We start from the raw sequence: 22,355 nt of genomic DNA on the forward strand, positions 1-22,355 counted from the left end.
ATTACATTTTTGTATTCTTCAATATTTGTGATTAAGTATTTCATTCGATGAAAAAAATTTACTCACTACCCATTTTCTTTGAGCTCTTAATACATATATTTGAAAAAAAAAGCACTTGTATAATACAAGTGTAATGGTCAGCACGCTTGGCTGGCGTACTGGGTCCCGGGTTCGGTTCCCCAGGGGGTTCATATAAATATAAGTATCACTCTAATAATTATTCAATATTATTCAATATGTCCGCCTCCGTAGTGTAATGGTCAGCACGTTCGGCTACCGTTCTGGAGGTCCCGGGTTCGATTCTCAGGGTGGGTAAAATAAATATAAGTGATTTTTTCACTCTAATATTTATTCAATATTACTCTGGACTGGTACCTGAAGCGGAGGGCTGATCACCTTTCCTTCATGTGTAAACGATCGAGATAACACTGCGTTTATATGACGCAGTGCCCTATGCACCATTGGGGTGCGGATAAGGGTTTAATTCAATATATAGAGTTTTACGTCATTACACACGAAAACTAAATTAACTATGTGGAATGACATAATTTAGTTTCGAAAACTAAACTATATCATTCCACATATCATGCCGAATCATTTAATAATATAAAATAAATAGATTCTCGTGTTTTTTTTTGTACATTGATTTTCTGTTTTTTATGTTACCTGGTATTATATATTTTTTTGCAATTAACGCCAATTTTTTTTGGCCATCTTAGTCTTCAACTATATAGAGCGAATAAATCATCATCTCTTTAATATTATTACTCAATAAACAACACATCTAAACTTATTACAAATGACATTTTTGTAGACTGGATTTAATTACATGAACTCTAGAGTAAGGACATTAAAATCGCTTTATGTCACGTAATAGAAATGTACGTAATCATAACTGAACCATATTAAATAACTGAAAATTATGTATTATTACATTGTGATTTAGACGTAGGTTGTTCTTAAACGATCGAATTATAATGATCCGTTTGAATATAGGATCTAGTGACCGGATCTTATGTTTAAGTGAGTCACGTACATGAGAGCTGATTAACCAGTTCACTGGTTCACCGAATCACTGAAACAGAATAATCGATCCAGATTTTTAAAGTCAAGATTACTCACGAGTTTTCTGGTTATGTATTAGTTGTTGTTTTTTATACGTTTCTTAATCCTACCAAAGTGTTTTTGTTGAAAGAAATTAACCGATAACAGAATGAATAAAAATATACATGATTCAATTGATCTAGTGACATAGATGGTATGGATTTATTGATGCGGATTTTCTAAATCATCTAATATTTCTCACATCTATAAAGAATACGAGTGTGTTTATTATTATTTTTTATTTGTCTCGCGGAAAATAACGTCGAGTGGAAAATAAATTACACCTGTAACAGATTGAATTAGTTTATATTCGTAGCAGAATTTGGCAGAACGAACGTACCGGAAGGCATTTTGTGCATAATATTAGATATCTATTATATTTACAGTATTACTCAGCATATTAAAAACTTAATTTTTGGAATAGCTAGCCAATACCAGCAACTAATAAGACGGTTTTTTTTATTAAGTTTCTCTCATCTAAATGTTCTTATATTACGAAATAATTTGTTAATATCAGTTTTATTATTAATAATTAGTCATTCGGCCATGGCATTCAAGATTCTATAACACTTTTAAGATGAGTAATTTAAAATAAGTTCAATAATAAATCATGAAAATTGCGTACTGAAATCCAAGTTATTTTCAATGTGAACTGTAAAAATTTATATGAAAAGTCATTTTTTCAAAAACATTCCTGAAAAACACTTTTCCACTTTTGCCAAACATTACGGGGTTACTTTAATTTTACATAGAAATACGTAAATATCATAATTTTTTCTTCTTCCTGGATTCATCTCAACTTATCGTCTTTGTAGACTGTTGGGGTCAGCTTTCCTCTCCTTAGGTTATAGGTCCTTCTATCATGGACAACGTCACCTAGGTCATGCCTTCGAATCATGTTAGCTTTCTGTAGCACCCATGAATTTTTCGGTCTTCCTCTAGATGTCTTTCGACAAAGATCTATTGCGATTGCCTGGTTCACAATATTATCAAGTTATTTGCATCCTACATGCCACATGCCCATACGATGGAAATATTATAAATTGGTAATTCGCTGATAATACTGATTTTATGTCTACTTTTATATTTTCATGAAAAAAAACATAAATATTTTACATACTTAGTGGGATTTACTAAGTAAAACTTTAGTTAAATATGAATAGATTCGACCACAAATGACCGCCGAAACAATTAATGAAAAAAAATCCGTTATAATTTTTATCGGTTTTTATTTTGTAAATAATGTAAAAAATCACATAAGCTGGATAAAAAGGAGAATTACCATACACTTTACCCTCCACAGCATGTTATAATGTTTTTCTGTGTTATATATTATACTTTATTAACATGTGATCAGAATTTTGTATGGAAGTAACTTCGTATAATTATAGTAATAAATTTGCACAATATATACTGGTTAAAAAACAATAATAAATTTAGCCTACAAAAAATAATATAAGGCGATAATATCTACAAACACATGTTTAGGTACATACATACATACAGGTAGTTTGTGTCATGAACTCGGTGATCTGTTTCATAAAATATATAAGTTATTAATCATATACCCGAGTAACTTCATTGCTAACTAAGAATAATTGAATCGATTAAAATCATGCGTTTAACAATATAGCAAGTGTTTTTATCTAAAATTTTCACTCATGAATTATATGAAATTATAGTTACAATAAACACGAAGAGTAAATCTACCTAGATGTAGAAATTGGCTTTGTATGTGTCCGAATCCTTGTTCACAAATCTGGTTTTCTCCACTGAGGGATTATTTCTACATTTTGACATCTATGATAAGATGAAGAAAAATATGAAAGTCTGGCTGCATTTACATTAACATATTCAAATCATATATATATGACGCCTCCGTAGTGTAATGGTCAGCGCGTTCGGCTACCGTTCTGGAGTTTGGAGTTCTGGAGTTCTGGGTTCGATTCCTCGGGATCTAATAAATATAAGTGATTTTTTCACTCTAATATTTATTCAATATTACCCTGGACTGGTACCTAAAGTGGAGGGCTGATCACCTTTCCTTCATATGTTTAAGATCAAGATAACACATCGTTTATATGATGCAATGCCCTATGCACCATTGGGGTGCGGGGAAAGGTTCAAATGAATGAAAATAAAATATATAATATACATATATATATATATATATATATATATATATATATATATATATATATATATATATATATATATATATATATATATATATATATATATATATATATACATATACATATGTATTACGAGTATATATGTGTTCAATAACATTAAATCAAAAAATTACATACTCTTTGTATTTATTTTTTTAAACGTCATGGAATATTTACAATTGTCAATATATTGAAAAAATTATCGTAATAACGTGGTCAAAGTAATAAGAATAAATTGTCAGTGTACATAAAAACACAATACGTTTTTTGTTCCGGTTGTTAGCAGAATGACGTTGCATTTATCAATCAATTTTATTACTTTTAAAACGTTTCCACTAATCTTTGTTTCTAAAATTCTTTTTGTAATAATGCCATATAAAACGAATGATATGTTATAATTAAATAGTTATAAATTAGGAAGGAGTGCAAAGCTGTGCAAGCATTATCGATAAAATTAAGAAAGGTGTGTTGAGATGGTTTGGACTTGTAGAACGATTGAGTGAGGAAAGAACGGTAAAACAAATTTATGAGGCGAATGTAATTGGAAAAAGGAGCAGAGGAAGACCGAGAAAAACTTGGCTAGAACAGATATGCCAAATACTTGAAAGCGGTCAGGTTAGGAGTCGAAACAATCGGCGGGTATGTATGAGGAGGTGCATGAACGTGGAAGAGGCGAAGAATGTTTGCAAAGACAGTGGTGTGACGTTTTATTCTCTCTGCCGACCCCTGCGGGGAAGCGGCGTGATGGTTAGTTAGTTAGTTAGTTATAAATAAAACCATATCACCGGTTATACTGCAATCTTGCAATCTAAAGAGAAGTCAATTAGACATAGTCCGGACTTTTGGTTGACGGACAATTAGCCGACAGACAACGATTGGCGATTATTTGACATTTGGGCGAACGGATATTTAGTAGAACGGGTTTATTTGAAAAATAAAATATTGTTTTCAGATAGATAACTGTACTAATACTAACTAACATGATATCACGAAATATATAAAACTTTTTATACAGTTTATGTTTTCATGTCTATAAATATAATAAAATGAGAACTATTTAATTTTCCACCTATATTTTATTTGATCAGTGACCGGTTGTCGCCGTTACCGACATCATAATACAGGTGATCACCTGATATGTCAGGTGTCATAGTGTAGATGAGTAGACGCTAGACTGCAAAATTGGCGTCGCTCGTTTGATTCCCACCCATTGCAAAATAAATTCAAGAAAGATTTATTTTCCATTGGTTTGTGATACACTTTTCACATTTACCTTCCCTATCCTTACCATCCTACCTGCAGACAAACCTCTAAAAGTAAAGGCTTTGCCGGTTTTTCGTTTTTAAGAATATGAAATAACAATATAAAAAAATACGCGCGGATGAAAGTTTGTTAAACAGAAGTTAAATAACTTAATTTACAACATTTAAAATTTAGCTCATTATAATGTACCTAATATTTAAATTTAAAATTAAAGGCACTTTATAATGAGTCCAATTCTACATACACTAACGTATAAAATAAGAAATGATCTTCATAAAAAATCGACGATATATACGTAATCAAAACAGGTTACTATTTCACTGGAACACTGTAGATATAAATACTATCTATTTTTTTTTCACTATTTATAATCCCGCATGAAAGAAAAAACTATAGTGTGCAATTTTGCATATGGAATTTCAGAATGCAGAATTAATATGCAAATATTCAGATAATTGATTGTACACAAAGACTGTTCTATAAAATGGTGCAGTAAAAACCGTGGTTGTCAGTCAATTATAAAAAAAAACTGTGATTTAATTTTGTTTTTCATGTTAATTGTTATCATTGCAATTCATTAACTTAGGGGTCGAAAATGATAACAGCCATTAGGATAACTCAGCTTCTTTTATGACTTGCAACACCGCCATTCATGTTCTTTCTTAAGTTCCAACTTTACTAGTTTTATAGCCTAATTGTTTGGTTTACTCTTTATTTTAAAAATTTCTTTAATTTCATAGAAAATAATGAAAATACTAAGGTAAAAACACTCGCTGCGTTAAAGGCATGCATTCATACATATATGTAGTTTTATGAATTAAGTTAATAATAATTTTACCTAGATTTATAAGTTAACGTAGATTATTAATTTACTTATGTACTGGACAAAAGCTATCTTACCTAAAACCTTTGCACACTTTTATTAAACTGAGTTCTTATAACTAGTAAGAGTCCATGGGTAGAGTAGCGTTCAAGGGATTTTCTGGGTTACGGGTGAATCTGTGGGGTAGGTCAGAGCGTGGATAAAGATCGAAAAAGAAGAAAAAATAAACTTCTTAACAGTGTATATATAAAAATACTTCAGTTATGAATTATTATAATTAGTAATTATACTTGAGTTAGTTCTTACTTTGAATGCTTAATTTTTTTGTTCTCGTAATATGGTAAAGATATGTTTTTTTTTATGATTTTATTCATTTTATAGACATTTTTACTTTTACAATATTAAAACTAATAACGCAATTCTCTCCAATAAAGAGACTTAGCTCTTGTGCTTAGAGAGGGACTTGCACTTATAATTTATTAATAAATTCTCATTTTTTGTTATTAATAACATTTATCCAAATTATTATTTTTTTAATACCGCCTTTTATCTTCAATCGTCATTTATATAAGGAGTGTTAAATCATCGTTTATATAAGGATTTTTTAACGTGAATTGAATAGGAACGTGTCCTTACCGCTGGCATAAAATATGACGCCATATTTTTTTTATTTTAAAAACAATGAACCATTAAGTATGCAGATCTTTCGTTATACAAAAAAGATAAGAATTCTGAATTGGCTTGCCTATTTAGGATGGATAAATTGGTGAATCAGTAATATGCAGGGGCGTGCATCCCATAAAGACAAAAAGCAGTGTCAAACTTTAAATTCTATACATTTGTGATTTTACCTATCTTAATAAGTAATATAAGCAAAGATTCACAATAGCGAAATCCCGTGTCGTCGGTTTTGTGTAAACCATGTCTTGTTTTCTGTTTTTAGTCAGTATTTTTAAAAGAGTTTCAATAAAAAAATTACCCCCTTACCACTACGGTTTGATTAATCTCATTATCATTCATCTTTTACTTCGTGTAATATTACTTAAAAACTCTACTTCACGTCTTTCGGTTTTTGTATAACCATTCCCTCCTCAGATCAACTTTAGACTAAAGTATAATAATGAGATCGTCTATTAAAATCAAATTGTTATTTATTTACTTTTTTGAAAGAGAAAGAAAGCAGATGAAGGAATCACAATGGGAAAATTTTCAACAGCGGACGTGAAGTTTAATTTAATTGTATTCTGACATCTTAACATAGATGAAGAATATCGATGTCTGGGTATTTATAGGGCCTATGACCTGTCATAGGCTGGTTAAGTGATTTGTGAACAAGTATATGGAAAAACTCGAAATGTTTTAAATTAAATTAAACTTGCTTTTTATGATTGGTGGATCTTAATTAATTGCTTTAATTATTTCTATTTTTTTAATATTATTTAAATGAAGAACAGTTTTGTTTACATGGAAAAATTTTAATGCCCGTTGATTTATCAAAATAATGGGTGGTTTTTGGCAAATTCAGATAAATTATTATTATTAAGACATTTTAAATATTCTTTAATAATAAAAGAAAAATGTTTTTGAAATTTAAAATATGATTCAGAAAGAATTATTAATTTTTTCTGTGATGCAGATCCATCGATTGGATCGTCCACGTGACCATATCCACTTCTACTGCATAACCTTACTATAAAATTCTTTATACGCAACTGACCATATGAAATACATAATTAAATAATAACCCCTTAAATTGTACCGTGTGACGTGTCAAATATAAAATAAAATTCTCCCACGATAATAAATACTTACATTTTACACACATTAATATTGTCCATTGTAAATATATAAATTGTTTATTAAATTTATTTTATTTCGGATAAATATTTTTTCAAACTTATCAACGTTTATCTGAAAAATTTTTTACAATATTTTTTTAATGTGTGTTCAAATCCTTGTTCACAAATCTGGTATTCCCTACATAGTAGTTATTTTAATATTTTTACATAAATAAGTCTGGGTATTTACAAGCCTACCTGTAATAGGCTGTAATTAATATTAACCATTCATTAAACCCATGATTGACAACCACACTACTAAAAATTTTATAACTCTTACGCTGCAAATAGGGACGACAACTCGTCGTGTATAGGCACCCTAAATTCATATTATTGATGATAATAATGGAGTTTAACAATGATAACGTAGAAATCTTTATAAAATATTCATTTTAGAAAATTAAAATCATTTTAAACCTACAGTTAACAACATGACATTGACCAAAGCCTCCTCCTATTGTCTATGTTCCCACTGATAAAAAAATAATTGAAAAAAATATAAAAACGTTCAAAGACACATCTAAAATTTTTACTTAGCTTCACATGCAGTCAAAATAAATTTTAAGAAAAAGTTGTATTTACCAAGTAAAATATAAATAAAATCGATAAATATTACCACAAATGTATCGCAGAATCAATTAATAAAATTAATCAAATAAAAATTGGAAGTTATTACATCGAAAAAAATATGTGGGTATAATCATGGTGAAACAAGTTACCATCAAATATTTTTTAAAGAAGTGTTGTAAAACAATGTTCCAAAGAAGGCTTTCTTTACGAGTATTAATAATGGCTGTCATTTATTGCAGGCTATCATTAAATAAAATACTGAAGCATTTTTACATTTCATTTTTTTTATATTAAAATCTTTTAAGGTAGTGTGATGGTATATTATTGCTTAAGAAACTTAAACATGACGTAAGTAGTTTAAACGTTTGTAATACCATACATACAATGTCGTCGGCTTAATCCGTAAAGTGTCCAACTCCATCGGGCTTACTTTATAGCAAAAAAGAGCATTTGAACAATCTAACAACATGTATTTTTCTGAATCCCTTATTTGGGTTAAAATTCTAAATGAACTTATTTCTATACAATAAATTATGTCTACAAATTGATAACACTACACTTATTTAATCATAAGAACACAGTTGAAATGCGATCTCGAAGATGAATGTGCGGCAGAACGATGTATGATAGATGTTCGAATGGTGATATAAGGAAATAATGCAAGGCTTGGATAAGCATTATAGATATAATAAAAAATTGTGTAAATATGTGATTTGGAGATGCGAATCGAATAAGTTGAGAACGAAGAGTAAAAAATATATATATTAAGCGAATTTGATTAGTAATAGAAGCAGAGGAAGTCAGAGGAAAACAAGGGTATTTTAAATATTCTGGAGTCGGAAAAATCGGCGGGTGTGTGTGAGGCTATGCACGAATGGAGAGTCGAAGGTTGTTTGTAAAGTCAGATTTGTGTAGCGTTCTATTCTCTTTTCTTACCGCGAAAACTTTCTTACACTCTTTTCTGAAAGCGGCGTGATGGTTAGTGGGTTAGTTTTTATTTGATCATATTTATTTTTAAAACTAGGCCTTCGATTATGAATACGCTGAAAGCGGTGGGGGATATCATTGTTTCGCTACGTTTTATTAATTTCACAAAACACGCGATTCGAGGGTTTGGCTAAAATAATCGTACCGAAAATCTTTTGAAGGGTGAGATATTTATATACACATTTATTAATATATCAAGGAACAACGATAATTGAAACCTTTAAATGAGGGTGTTCTAAGAAAAACAAAACTAAGAGTAATTGACCAAGCTCGCTTCCCATCATGCCACTTTTCCGCTGGGGTAGAGAGAGAATAGAACGCCACACCAATCTGTCTTTGCAAATAATCTTCGCTTCTTTCACATTCATGCATCTCCTCTTGCACCTAATCTTCTAAACTCTTATACGCACACAATGGTGCATAGGGCACTGCATCGTATTGACGCAGTGTTATCTTGATCGTTAGTTACATGAAGGTAAGGTGATCACTCCTGCGCTTCAGGCACCAGTCATGAGTAATATTAAATAAATATTACAGTGTGAAATCATTTATTTTTCACTCCCTCTGGATCGAAATCGAACCCGGGACCTCCAGCACGGTAGCTAAACAGGCAAACTATTACACCACAGAGGCATACCCGTTGCATACCCGCCGATTATTCCAACTACTGACCGAACCACTTTAAAGTATTCAAAATACTTGATCATGCTAGTTTTTCTAGGTCTTCCTCTGCTTATATTGTCAACCACGTTTGCCTCATAAATTTATTTATTGTTCTTTCTACACTTATTCTATTCATATGCTCAAACCATCTTATTACATGTTTCTCAATTTTATCAATAATGATTTTCTTAGCCTTGCAATCTTTCCTTATTTGAAATATTTGATCAAGATTTTTCAATAGTTTTCCAAGTAAAACTATGATTTTGATTTTTTTTCTTGATATTTTAGATAATTCTAACTCGACACCCTACACGATCAAATAATGCACAAAAATGAATTATGTTACATTCCAATTTTTATTTTTATTTTTTATTAATTGAGTCGGCATTTTATTATATTATTCACTATAAAGTCTATCCATTTTAAATTTAAATTTTACTTAAATAAAATGTGGTGTTTACAAAGTAAAACTTTAATTTTAAATGTTTTTTTCAAACATGGTTTTTGTTTATAGGATTTTGTGTACCTACTTAGATGTTTAAAAAAATGCATATAATCGCAGACGATAATTTGAATCCATACGACAATGTTTTCAATATCTAAATTATTGTTATTCTGTATATCTCAGTTTCAAATAAGTTTACGTATGTCATAAAACGCAGTAGAGAATTTTATCTAATCTTTAGATAGTAATATCTGATAGCAACGTTGATCATTATCGTAATATCTTTAAAATATTCAATAACAAAAAAACAATAACATAGCGGTTTCGCGTTATAATTTATAAACAAAAAAATATCTCATTTCCAATTTAAAGATATTGATGCATAGCGCACTGGACTTGATTAGTGCATTAAAAAAATTAAAACGCTATCTCGGCCCTTAGTGGATGTTTGCTCTGAAATCCCTAGTGCATGTTGGTCCTCAGGTCGACCGAAATCCCATGTGATCAACATTTATCAATGTAGTTAAAAGTGTGTGAATGGCACTTTGGTAGTGGCTTGATTGTCCTGACGAAGAGATGGGTACATCTCAAATCTCGGTGAGTGGTTATATACTAATATTACTAACATTTTTGTAAAAAAATATATAAAGTAACTCTATATATCATTTAGTCTTATTAAAAGTCCAAAAAGTTCAAATCCGATTATCGATTTGCGTCAATATAGAGTAATGAATGGAGTGATAATCCTAGAATGAGAACAAGGTAAAAGCAAAAATACTTAGTTAACGAGAGAGTAAAAAAACACACAAGTGGAAACAATGATATTTAATTCATTTGATTCACAAGTTTTTTGTTTACGCTGTTTTAATCCTCAGGTCTCTAAAAATTGAAGGAAAAAACTTTTTTTTCCTTTTGGAATTAAACTTTTTATGTATGTAAGCTGGATTTATAAGGTTAAAGAAAATCAACAACATCATCCCTTAATATTTGTTCCGATATGAAAACTATAGCTGCTGAAAGTACATATGTATGATACATACGCTTTTCGCGTTACCTATGTTTGATTCTCGTTGAAATAATTTTTTTTAACTAAAAATTTATCAATTTTGCCCGACCTTCTCATTTCAGTGCATTGAATTGAAATGTAACGATATTTAACTTCATTATCAAATGATATTAAATTACTTCCTTCCTATGGGTTGTTTGACCTCTTCCAATGTCAGACACGTACGTCAAATTGTAAATAAGTTAATACAATTTAAACAAAATCGTATAGTACTGAAAATATGCATTATGTTAGTATATAACAGCTCATATAAAATTGAGTCTACGGGTTTCGAAACATATCCGTTTCTTCGTCAGGACAATTACTTTGCCAGCATCCAAACAACACACTTCACTACCATAGAACTATTCTCACACAGAACTACAAAAAATATTAATCGCACACGTTTTTCGTCGACCTGAGGACCAACAACAGCAGTCAACGTACAGTAAAAAAAGCAAACAAATAATTATTCTAAATATAAACATTTCAAATATATTTCACTTGTTTGCTATTTAAAGCTTTGGAATTGGGGTACTCGCCACAATCCCGGTTTTGATATAGAAGCTTTTGTTTCCATGGAATTAATGTTTTATTAAATGCAGCTTATAAGCTGCATAAAATTGGGATTTTTATTTTCAAGTGTTTCCCTGTATGTAATAAAATCCGGTTAGGATCTTACAAAGTTCTATTTAGATAAAACGTATCTTTAAAGGGTCTCTGCTAAATAAATAAAATCTTTCTCAAACCAACCATACATGGTCTCGTGAACTCGAAAACAATGCGTCATGAGATTTATGATATATGTGTGAATTCCAATAATTTGAGTAGTTAGTTGTAAATCATGGGTAGAATGGTAAATTTGACACGCATGTAAAACGATCACTTACTCAACTAGCCTTCGACAGATCATAAGCCATGTCAATACCCAGACCTCTATATTCTTCTTATCTGTGTTCAGATGTCAAAAAGTTTTATTTTAATCCAATATCGGTATTTAGTTAATTTTCAAAGTATTACAAGAGCAAAAAAAATCACTAATAGTTTCATAGTCGGTCTCACTTTGTTTTTTTTCGAAAGTGGTCTTATGCAAATATTTTTTGTTTTCTTCATGATCTCTGGATATCCCTGCAAAATGGCATTCAAAAATGTTTTTAAAAGCATTTTATTATATTATTTACTATCGAATTCAGTATATGTATGTCTAATGTCGATGACACGATTTTAGAGTGTCACGAGCATGTGTCATTGTACAACATTCAACAGACGATAATGTACGAATTTTATATTAAACATTTAAACTTGAAATGTATCTTTAACCATGAAAATGATACTGTATAGTCAATTAAGCAATAAATCATCGTGAAGTATTACCTTCCTCCTTCAAGAACAGCCGAAAATTAACATTATACGCGTTTTTACAAAACTGCATTCATATAAATTACATTCAAACCAATTTAAGAAAATGTTTTTTTAAACACTACCGGTAGTAAACGTATAAACGTACATATATCTGACAGTAGTTTACTTTGCATTTCATATGTTCTTACTTTCTTATTTGATCTTGGGACGGAAGTTTTAATATATGAATAGTTGAATTAGTGTGATTGAACATTGTATTTGGTTAATTAATTATAACCAAAATGCAAAAAAATGATCTGATATTGAAATTATTTTAATGAACATTTTGACCTCTCTATTCGATTTATATCTAACGTACGTCTCTATTAGATTTTACTCTCATGTAAAATTGGGCATTAAATGATACCTACAAATAAAATTTATCGTTGCTTTTAAACGAAGTAAGAAAATCTAGAATAACTTTAGTTAACACGAACGCTAAATTATAATCTATTTTACATTTTTCATGTTATTTAATAAAATATACACAAAAATACTCACGACACAAAAATGCTCAAAAAAATTATCTTAATTTTTTGTCTTCTGATTTATTATTTTACCTCCATTTTTTAATGTAGTTTTGGTATTTAAGGGACATAGCAAAAAAGTTTTGTTACGCATATTTTTGTTAGGTACCATTGACTAAACTCAATTAACTCAAATTTACTTACGAATGATATCAATATATCAACACATCATTTTGTCCAAAAAATGCACATATGTCAAAAAGATTATCTTGAATCTTTGACGTGGGTGCTCATATTAAAAAATGGTATCTTAATATAAGTTTTACAGAAAAAAACGAATTAGTATTGGTGAAATTATACAGAATTTTTCTCCATTGTGGTTGTCCACAATACACAAAAGAGTGACTTCATATAAGAGCTTTGATGCGAGAGACGCTATTTTTTTTATGACGCTAAAGACGACATTTCAAAAAATATTTACCATTACAATTTTATAGCCTTTATTTCTTAAATAATCAATCGGGCTAGTAAAAACAGTTTTAATTTCGAAATAACCGGATATTTGTGCATTTTGTATATACTGTAAATGTAATTCCATAAAAAAATAACCTCTATTACAAGCTTCCGAGGGAATCTATCGAGTAAATAATTATACGAGTTTTATGTACGCAGTACGATGTTTTTACTTAATTTATATATATATATATATATATATATATATATATATATATATATATATATATATATATATATATATATATATATATATATATATATATATATATATATATATATATATATATATATATATATATATATATATATATATATATATATATATATATATATATATATATATATATATATATATATATATATATATATATATATATATATATATATATATATATATATATATATATATATATATATATATATATATATATATATATATATATATATATATATATATATATATATATATATATATATATATATATATATATATATATATATATATATATATATATATATATATATATATATATATATATATATATATATATATATATATATATATATATATATATATATATATATATATATATATATATACATATATATATTTTAACATATATTTTTGTTGTCTTTAACTATCTTACCATACGAATCGACAACCGTCAAATAGGTATGTAATGCCCATAAGTTAAGGTAAATTTATCTGCACTACGTAGTTAAATCATTAGCTACCGTATGGAATCCTAGCCCTGGTTAAAAATAATATATTTTATGATGTAAACAACGCATTAAAAACATGACTAATAAAAAAGTATAACAGCTTACTTGTATTATATACTTTATATTATTCATTTTTTTATTATAAACTGTAGGTGACTAATATAATATGAGGTTGTTTGGTAAGTATATATAATACATACATGTGATATTTTTTTAGTATTCACAAGAATACTCTTTCATGTATTACTAGCATGTTCTCAGGACAAGTCCTGGTGACGTAGACAATTATACTGAAATTTCTCAGAAGTCGACTGTTCATAATACAATTAGCAAACATCGCCAAGGTTAAAAAATATATTCTTTTATATCTAATGCAAAGAAATAATCATTCAACAATTTAATACAAATGATGTCGTCTCTCGGTTTTGTCGTATTTGGTATGTAAATCAATGAACCCGAGCACTTCTTTAACATTATATTTTGTATGTTAAAAGCATCGTTAACTTTGTGGTACAGTAATATAACATTCTCGTTGTCATTTTTCGTTTACTCTGTGTAATACCACTTAAAATACTACTTCACGACTACCAGTTTCATTACAACGATCTCTATTTATATAAAACAAAAATTATTTTCATTATTATATTTTGAAAGAGAAGAAAAGAAAGAATCACAATGGAAATATTTTCAAAAGCAAAGTATAATTTTTGAAATAGGGATATTTAAATATCTATCCCTGATATGACAAGGTGATCGTCGAAACCGGTTGGAAAGAACAGTTAAAATTAAATTAGATAAAAAGTTTGAATTTTATATCATACAGTTTATAAAATGTGGCACGAAGTATAAGAAAAAAAATTAAGAAGAAAATATGTGTCAGAATTTATTTTCCTTTAATAACCGTTAACTGACGATTCATAAACAACCTGCGACGTATAAGAAAATCAAAAAGTATTTAGAATTTTTAAATATTTTTTACAATAATCTTATTAATTAAACTATCGTTTCTTATGAGAATGCGTTTTCACAAATATGTATTACATACATATAAATATATTTTAACAGTGAAACTCTATTTAAATTTGGGTAAGAAACAAATTATTTTGCATATTATGACAAGTTCATATGCAACATACAATTGTTCGCACTTCGCTCACTCCTTTCAAGAACGTCATAAATCAAAAAACTTGATTTTTCAGGAGAGCGTTTTTAAAGTTTAAAAATATAATACAATGTATTAAAAATAAATATCAAGCCACTTACTGAACTTTTTACTGTGCAACAGATCTTTTTAGGTAAAACCTGAAGGTTTTTTCTCCATTTGAAAAATATTTAGTATTTTAAAAAAATAATTAAACAATACCTTTTCTTCAAAATGCAAAAATAAACTTTCTTACCTGTAGCGGGTAAATATTCAGTTTAAAATATGGTTCTTTTGTTGGGATATAGTACATATTCTGGGCATTCCGAAAACATGCACAACTGAAAATTGACGATTTTTGATTTATGACGTTCTTGAAAGGAGTGAGCGACTTGTTAAAGCTATCAGTATAATAATACATTACATATACGAGTACATCAATCACCTGGACATATGCAGTACGCTGTAATACGGAAGCTTCCGTGTAACAATCAAATCTGGCAAAGTCAAATGCCAGCATGCTGCTAAATACACTTCTGACATTCACCACAAATCATGCTAATAATTATTAATATAACGTTTGTGATGCTAATGGAATATCTAATTTAATAATCACCTTGAATGACATCGAGGCATAAATTATTTTATTTCAATACCAAGGGTAATAAGTATTCTAAAAACTCGAGACTTAAAAGCGATGCTTGCGAATGACTGTTACATATATATTTTATACAGGGTCAAACGAAATCTGCATTTTGATTACATATCTTCCAAGCTTTAAATTAAAGCGATTTTTGTGAGCAATTAATCTGTCAATACATAATTATACTGTGTAATTTATTTATGAAGACACAACACCGAAAATTAATCAAGGTTTAAATATTATAAAAAGCATGCCAGTAAACCATTAGTCAACAATATTAACAATCAAAACATATATGTTTCACTAAAAATAAATAATCCATTATATGAGCAATTATGGTATACATTTGATATAAAATGGATTAGAATTCTCGTTAATCAATTTTTACCATTTACTAATCAATCATAATTCCTGATATATTATTTAGACAAGGCAAATTGTCGATTTTGGGTTAAGCTCTTATGTAAAAATAATGATTTTATTTTAAAAAATTAACTAATCATAAAGGAGCATATATATTTATAGAAAAAAATTCTTTAGTTATAATTAAATGTAACTTTGTTTTAAAATCACTATATATAGTGATTTTTAAACAAAGTTACATTTTAATTATAAAATGGAAAATCACAAAGTTAGTGCTTCAAATATAAATTAAATTCTATATTTGTTGGGTCCGTATCTTACGAGTGCACGTAACCAGTGCTGTTTATGGAGTAGTGGAGTGATGTGACTGAATTTAGAAATTTCAAAAATCAGCCTCGCTGTAGCGTTTAATACTAATTGCAATTATGAAAATATAAACCGTATTATCATATGTAAATATTGTAGATGAAGTTTATAAACATCATTTTCGGGAAACTATAACTAGGGGTTCGATTACCAGGGAGGGTCAAATAAATATAAGTGATTTTTTCACTCTAATATTTATTCAATATTACCCTGGACTGGTATCTGAAGCGGAGGGCTGATCACCTTTCCTTCATGTTAATGATCAAGATAACACTGCGTTTATATGATGCAGTGCCCTATGCACCATTGGGGTGCGGATAAGGGTTTGAATGAATAACTAGGGAACAGATGAAAACTATGAAATAGTAGAGTGATGTGACTGAACTTATAAATTCTAAAAATCAGTCTGGTCATTTTACTGTTGGATAAATTGTCACAATAATTGACTGATACTACAAACGCATTTACCAATTGATGGGTAGGATCAACTGGCAAATTCTTGTTAATGGTCTTAATTTGCATAGTAGATAAAAACATATAGGTACGTGTTGTTTTGATGATTAGAGTCTCAAAAGAGAGGTCAGAATCTAAGGATAGCTGGTTAAGTAGTACTTCTCGTATTGAGTAGTGTCGAGTTATCAATAAAATTGTATCTTTTGGTCATGACTACCCAGAGTTGTTTTGTTTTACAGGCGTGAAATGTTAATTTTTTTTCAGGCATTCGTTCTCCAATTCTCTCAATTCACTTATTTATAGTATCAACGAGCTTAATCATTATTCCTCTTTTTTAAATGGAAATAAATTTTAATTCTATCCGCATAACATTGGGATTTTATTTTATGTGTTAAGTTTCGCAAAAAGCAATATAATATTCGTCCTTAATATTCAAGGAAAACAACATATAAAACAATATTTTATATTGAATTGGAATTACAGTTTCCAAGCTATTGTAATCCTTGTAATCAGTTATCTTGATCGCGTATTTCGATTGTGATTGGTAAATAAATTAATGCGATGTACGTCAAAGATCTGCCCAAATTGTAATTAATGACAAACTAATAACGTAGGAATAAAATTGTTTTTTCTAAGAAACAATCAATTATTTTTAAAACGATAAAACCATGGTCGTCATTAAGGCGTCGGTACTTTTATATAGTTTATATTCTAGATTATTATCTTCTTCTTTACGTGCCGTGTTGGGTTCCTCCGACGTTGAGTATCACTTTTGAGAATGTGTCCCGATTTTGGGCAGTCTCTTGTTCACTCGTGTATATTATTGATCCAGGAAATCCACCTTCTTCCGACATTTCTTCGACCCTCGATCTTACCCTCGATGATCAGTTGCAGTAGCTTGTACTTTTCTACTGTGAGCGCATGTCCCAAATAGGACAATTTCCCGGTTTTAATATTCGATATTATCTCCCTATTTGCTCTGGCACCTTGGAAAACTCTTGCATTAAATAACATAAACTATATGGCATAATATAAAAAAGTACCTATACATATTTTGAAAACAAACGTTCCGTTTCTTGAATGTTTTTCGCAGATACGTTGTGGCACATTTTATAAATTTTATAAAATAAAATAATTTTGTTTTAACCATTTTTTATCGGTACACTTTTTCCAACCGGTTTCGACAAGAACCTTGTCATCCTCGGGGTTTATGTACTAATTATAAAACATTAAAATACTCATAGTTAGGTTAAAGTTAATAACTCTTCCCTTACGATACCAAAAACTTCCACGCACTCCGTACACCACATGAAAATGTGATTAAAAAAAACGGGATAGAAACTCATTTTTCATTGTTTTTTAAATCACATTTTCATATGGTGTACATAGTGCCTGGAAGTATTTTTATTTCTCAAAATAATATATCAATATGATCCACAAAGTTAATGCTTTCAATATTCAAAACATCAAATATTTTCGTTTACAATATAAACATACGATCTTTAAGTTTTCTTTTTCCAATCTCGTTTTTATATGATATCTTTGATTACTGAAATTGAAAGTTTACAAAAATCGCAAACGAGTACGGAGTAAGTGGTGTTTGTACAATATATTATAATGCTTTATATGTTTAACGTGCAATACAAACGTCGCTATATATACAGGTATAATGACTGGGTCTTAAGTAATTTATCGGCATTCTGATTACATATCATTAATACTGCTATTACAAAACGGATCTCTTAAGCTCTAGCTGACAGATCTAAACAAATCGTTGCTCAATTACATATATCGAAAGAACAATCATTTTCGGCCATTGCCCTCAATTTTGTTGGATTTGTATGTACTTGAACATACAGTCATATGCGCGTATAAATAAGTATGTACCTATACATACATATATACCATGTACGTACGTAATAACATTTGAATATGTAATACACGCAAAATCAATGTAGCACAAAGGCTTCGGTGACATTCCTAATTATTTGAAATGAAATAAGAGGCTTATACTCAATTGCGACATTATCTCAGCCACTTGAAGATAATTACGAGTAAGATGCTGAAATAATTCAAAGTGCTTATACATACAAAATATGTATTGAGAATTTGGTTTTGCGTTGAAATAATAATGATCTCAATGATATCAATGTTATTTATTTATTCAGACATTGGATTATTCACCCTTCGGATGAGATGTCATTATTATATCGCTCACTCCTTTCAACAACGTCATATATCAAAAAACTTGATTTTTCAGGAGATTGTTTTTAGTTTAAGTTAAGTTTAAGAATATAATGAAATGTATTAAAAATTATTATTGAGCCACTTATTGAACTTTTTACTGTGCAACAGATCTTTTTAGGTAAAATCTGAAAGTTTTTTCTACATTTGAAAAATATTTAGTATATTTAAAAAAACAACTAAACAATACCTTTTCTTCAAAATGAAAAAACAACTCTTTCCACCCTGTAGCGGGTAAATATTATGTTAAAAATATGTCGCTTTTGCTGGGATATAGTACGTTTTCTGGGCGTTCCGAAAACATGCACAACTGAAAATTGACTATTTTTGATATATGACGTTGATGAAAGGAGTGAGCGATATGTATATCAACTTAATATAAACCTTTATCGTTCCTCTTTGTATGAAAGGAGATGGAAGTCTGAGCATCCCAGGGCATACGGCCTGGCGTTCGGCTGGTTTAAGCGATCACTTTATACGTTTGTGCGACGTTCACCATTCTACATATTATTGAACATCCATATTGCATTAATTCTTGAAACCTGTGTATATGCAATGATTTCAAAACATTCCACATGTCGGAATGATTTTTGATATGGTTTCCCTGTAAATATCAAGATTTTCATATTCTTCTTCAACTTTGTTGAAATAGCAATATCTTTTATATATTCCCTAATCGATTTTCTCTTAAAGTAATGTTTTTGCATTGAAAAATAAGTTTTTCTTCGAAATATGTAAACATTTCACGTAATTGAATTTTTTTCTTAAAATACCGTTTTTGTATTGAGAATATTCATTTTCCTTCGGGATAAATATACGGTTTAGAAAAGTAAAGAGTTATTGAAAGGTAGGGAGCTAAAAAAAAATTAAATATATTTTTAATATTTATATTTTTAGAATTATATGTAGGTACATATATTCTAAAAAAAAGTAAAATTACAATATTTATCCTTAAAAAAATGAGCGTGGATTTTTTTGTAAAAATAATGTAAATATACTTTTTGTACTTGTAATTATAATAAATATTATGAAACGCAAAATAATTTAAAAAAAATGAATAAAAAAAGACGTCCAGCCTCTAATTCAGAATCCAAACAGCGCGGCTGTTTGGATTCTGAATTTGAACATTCTAGAACTCAGCCTTAAGTGATTCAAGTTACGATCCCTCGAGTAAGCGCGATTTCACACGAGCGCCAGAGCAATAGAGTCTCATTAAAAGATGATACACACGCTGTGACGATGGTCGCTATTCCGAGTATCCGCAATAACGGTTCCCCGCTCCTGGCTCGCTCGACCACACGGCCAATTGGTAGCGAATTGTCGCATTTACCTTGGAAGTCGGACCTGCGGACCATAATTGGCTCCAACTGGCAATTTAGTTCCTACTCGCCAGAGCGAGATGGAGCACTGGACGTGAGATGAATTAATGTAATAACGCGATGGTCATGACTGGAAAACATCAGGTTTGGAGCAGCCGAATGCATTCAAAGGAGAGTTCAATGAATTTTGATTTTTTTTATGTCAATCAAAGTTTTTTTTGTCAAGTTTTAGGTATTTTATTTACAATTTATATTTGAAGCACTAACTTTGTGATTTTACATTTTATAATTAAAATGTAACTTTGTTTTAAAATCACTATAAATATTTTATTATAACTTAACTATAATGTCTACCGGTTTCGAAGCTAACCGCTTCTTTATCAAGTATTGATCAGTCTTAATAAAGCAGCGGTTAGCTTTGAAACCGGTAGACATCATAATTAACTTACAATAAAATATTTATAGGGATTTTAAAACAAAGTTATATTTTAATTATATTTTTTTTATTTACTACATTTTTAGTGTGTCCAAATACTTTTTCACAAATGTGGATTATCTCCATTATCACAAATAAGGAGATAATTCAGATTTTTTAACAAGTATTTGGACGCACTCAAAATGTTGTTGATAAATGAATTGGTCAAATTATAAGTTAAAAATAATAAAATGAAAATGATATTTTCGGGCGTTTCTTATGTATGTGTATATATTATAATCCAGGGTTCGGACCTCACATCCAAATATAAGAGATTCTGCTTAGTAAAAAAAGCTTCTTCGTGTCACCAATACATTACACAAATGAAAATTTGAGTGATTCTTGTACAATGTTTCAAAATTGGATCAAATATATATAATACTTCCAAGAATTCGAGTAGTGTGGTTGTCAATCATGGGTAGAATTGGTGAATGTTACACGTATGTAAAGTGATCATTTAAACCAGCCTATGACTGTCGTAAGCCCCGTAAATACTATTTCTAAAAATCTATTGTGACACTTATTAGTGATAAGAAAACAAGAAACAGATTTCACTACCTTGATCCTTCAACGTCCCAAGGGCAGTATAAAATTTAGGTTAATTATGATACAGAATATATTCAAAATATGTGTCATAATAGATTTTAAGATAAAGCATTTTTACCAAGTAAAATTTATATAAAAAATATTTATTTAAAATTCAAAGGATTAAAAACACAGGTGTTAATGAAAATTAAGTAGTGCGTCATAAACTTAATTATATTCTAGAAAAAACATCATGCCTTTATGACTAAACACCTGTTTTTCACAGCCGGTTATAATCCCTTGGCATAAGCTAATTAATTAATTGTAAATACATTAATATAATTGATTTGGGCAAGTAAATTTAAATCACATTTATTCCGAATAATCATAATTTCAATAATGCATGGATATATGTAATTGTCAGTATAAGGTATTTTTACGAGTTCACGCTTTTACCGGTGATTTTTGGGTATTACAGACAAAAAAAGCCTTAAGTACATATACGCGTACAGGATAAGTAAGAAAAAAATGCTAAATTAAAGAATAAAAAAACAATGTAGAGATGTTATAACATATACTAAAGGTATCTTAACTTGACACATAGCATCTATGGTTTTTAATATGAATGACTATAGAACTCTGAATATCCCAGGGTTTACAGTTTGAAATTTGGTCGGGTTAAGTGATCACTTTACACACTTCGTTCAGTATTCTGCCCATTATTGCATTGTGCATTCAATTTTGAAAGATGAATATGTGATATGTTGATGGATTTCTTTAAAATGTTAGTTGTTATTTTGACAGATT

The 22,355-nt window shown here is 29.2% G+C and overlaps 1 protein-coding gene across 1 annotated transcript in view; it reads left to right on the top strand.

The window, feature by feature from the left end:
• Positions 1 to 22,355, top strand: part of LOC148308483 (uncharacterized) — a 237,574-nt gene that overhangs the window by 37,293 nt on the left and 177,926 nt on the right. The window lies entirely within an intron of this gene.

The sequence above is a fragment of the Brachycentrus maculatus genome, unplaced genomic scaffold, assembly GCF_059751285.1.
Source record: "Brachycentrus maculatus isolate JH-2025_06_01 unplaced genomic scaffold, ASM5975128v1 h1tg000162l, whole genome shotgun sequence".
NCBI classification, from domain to species: Eukaryota; Metazoa; Arthropoda; class Insecta; order Trichoptera; family Brachycentridae; genus Brachycentrus; species Brachycentrus maculatus.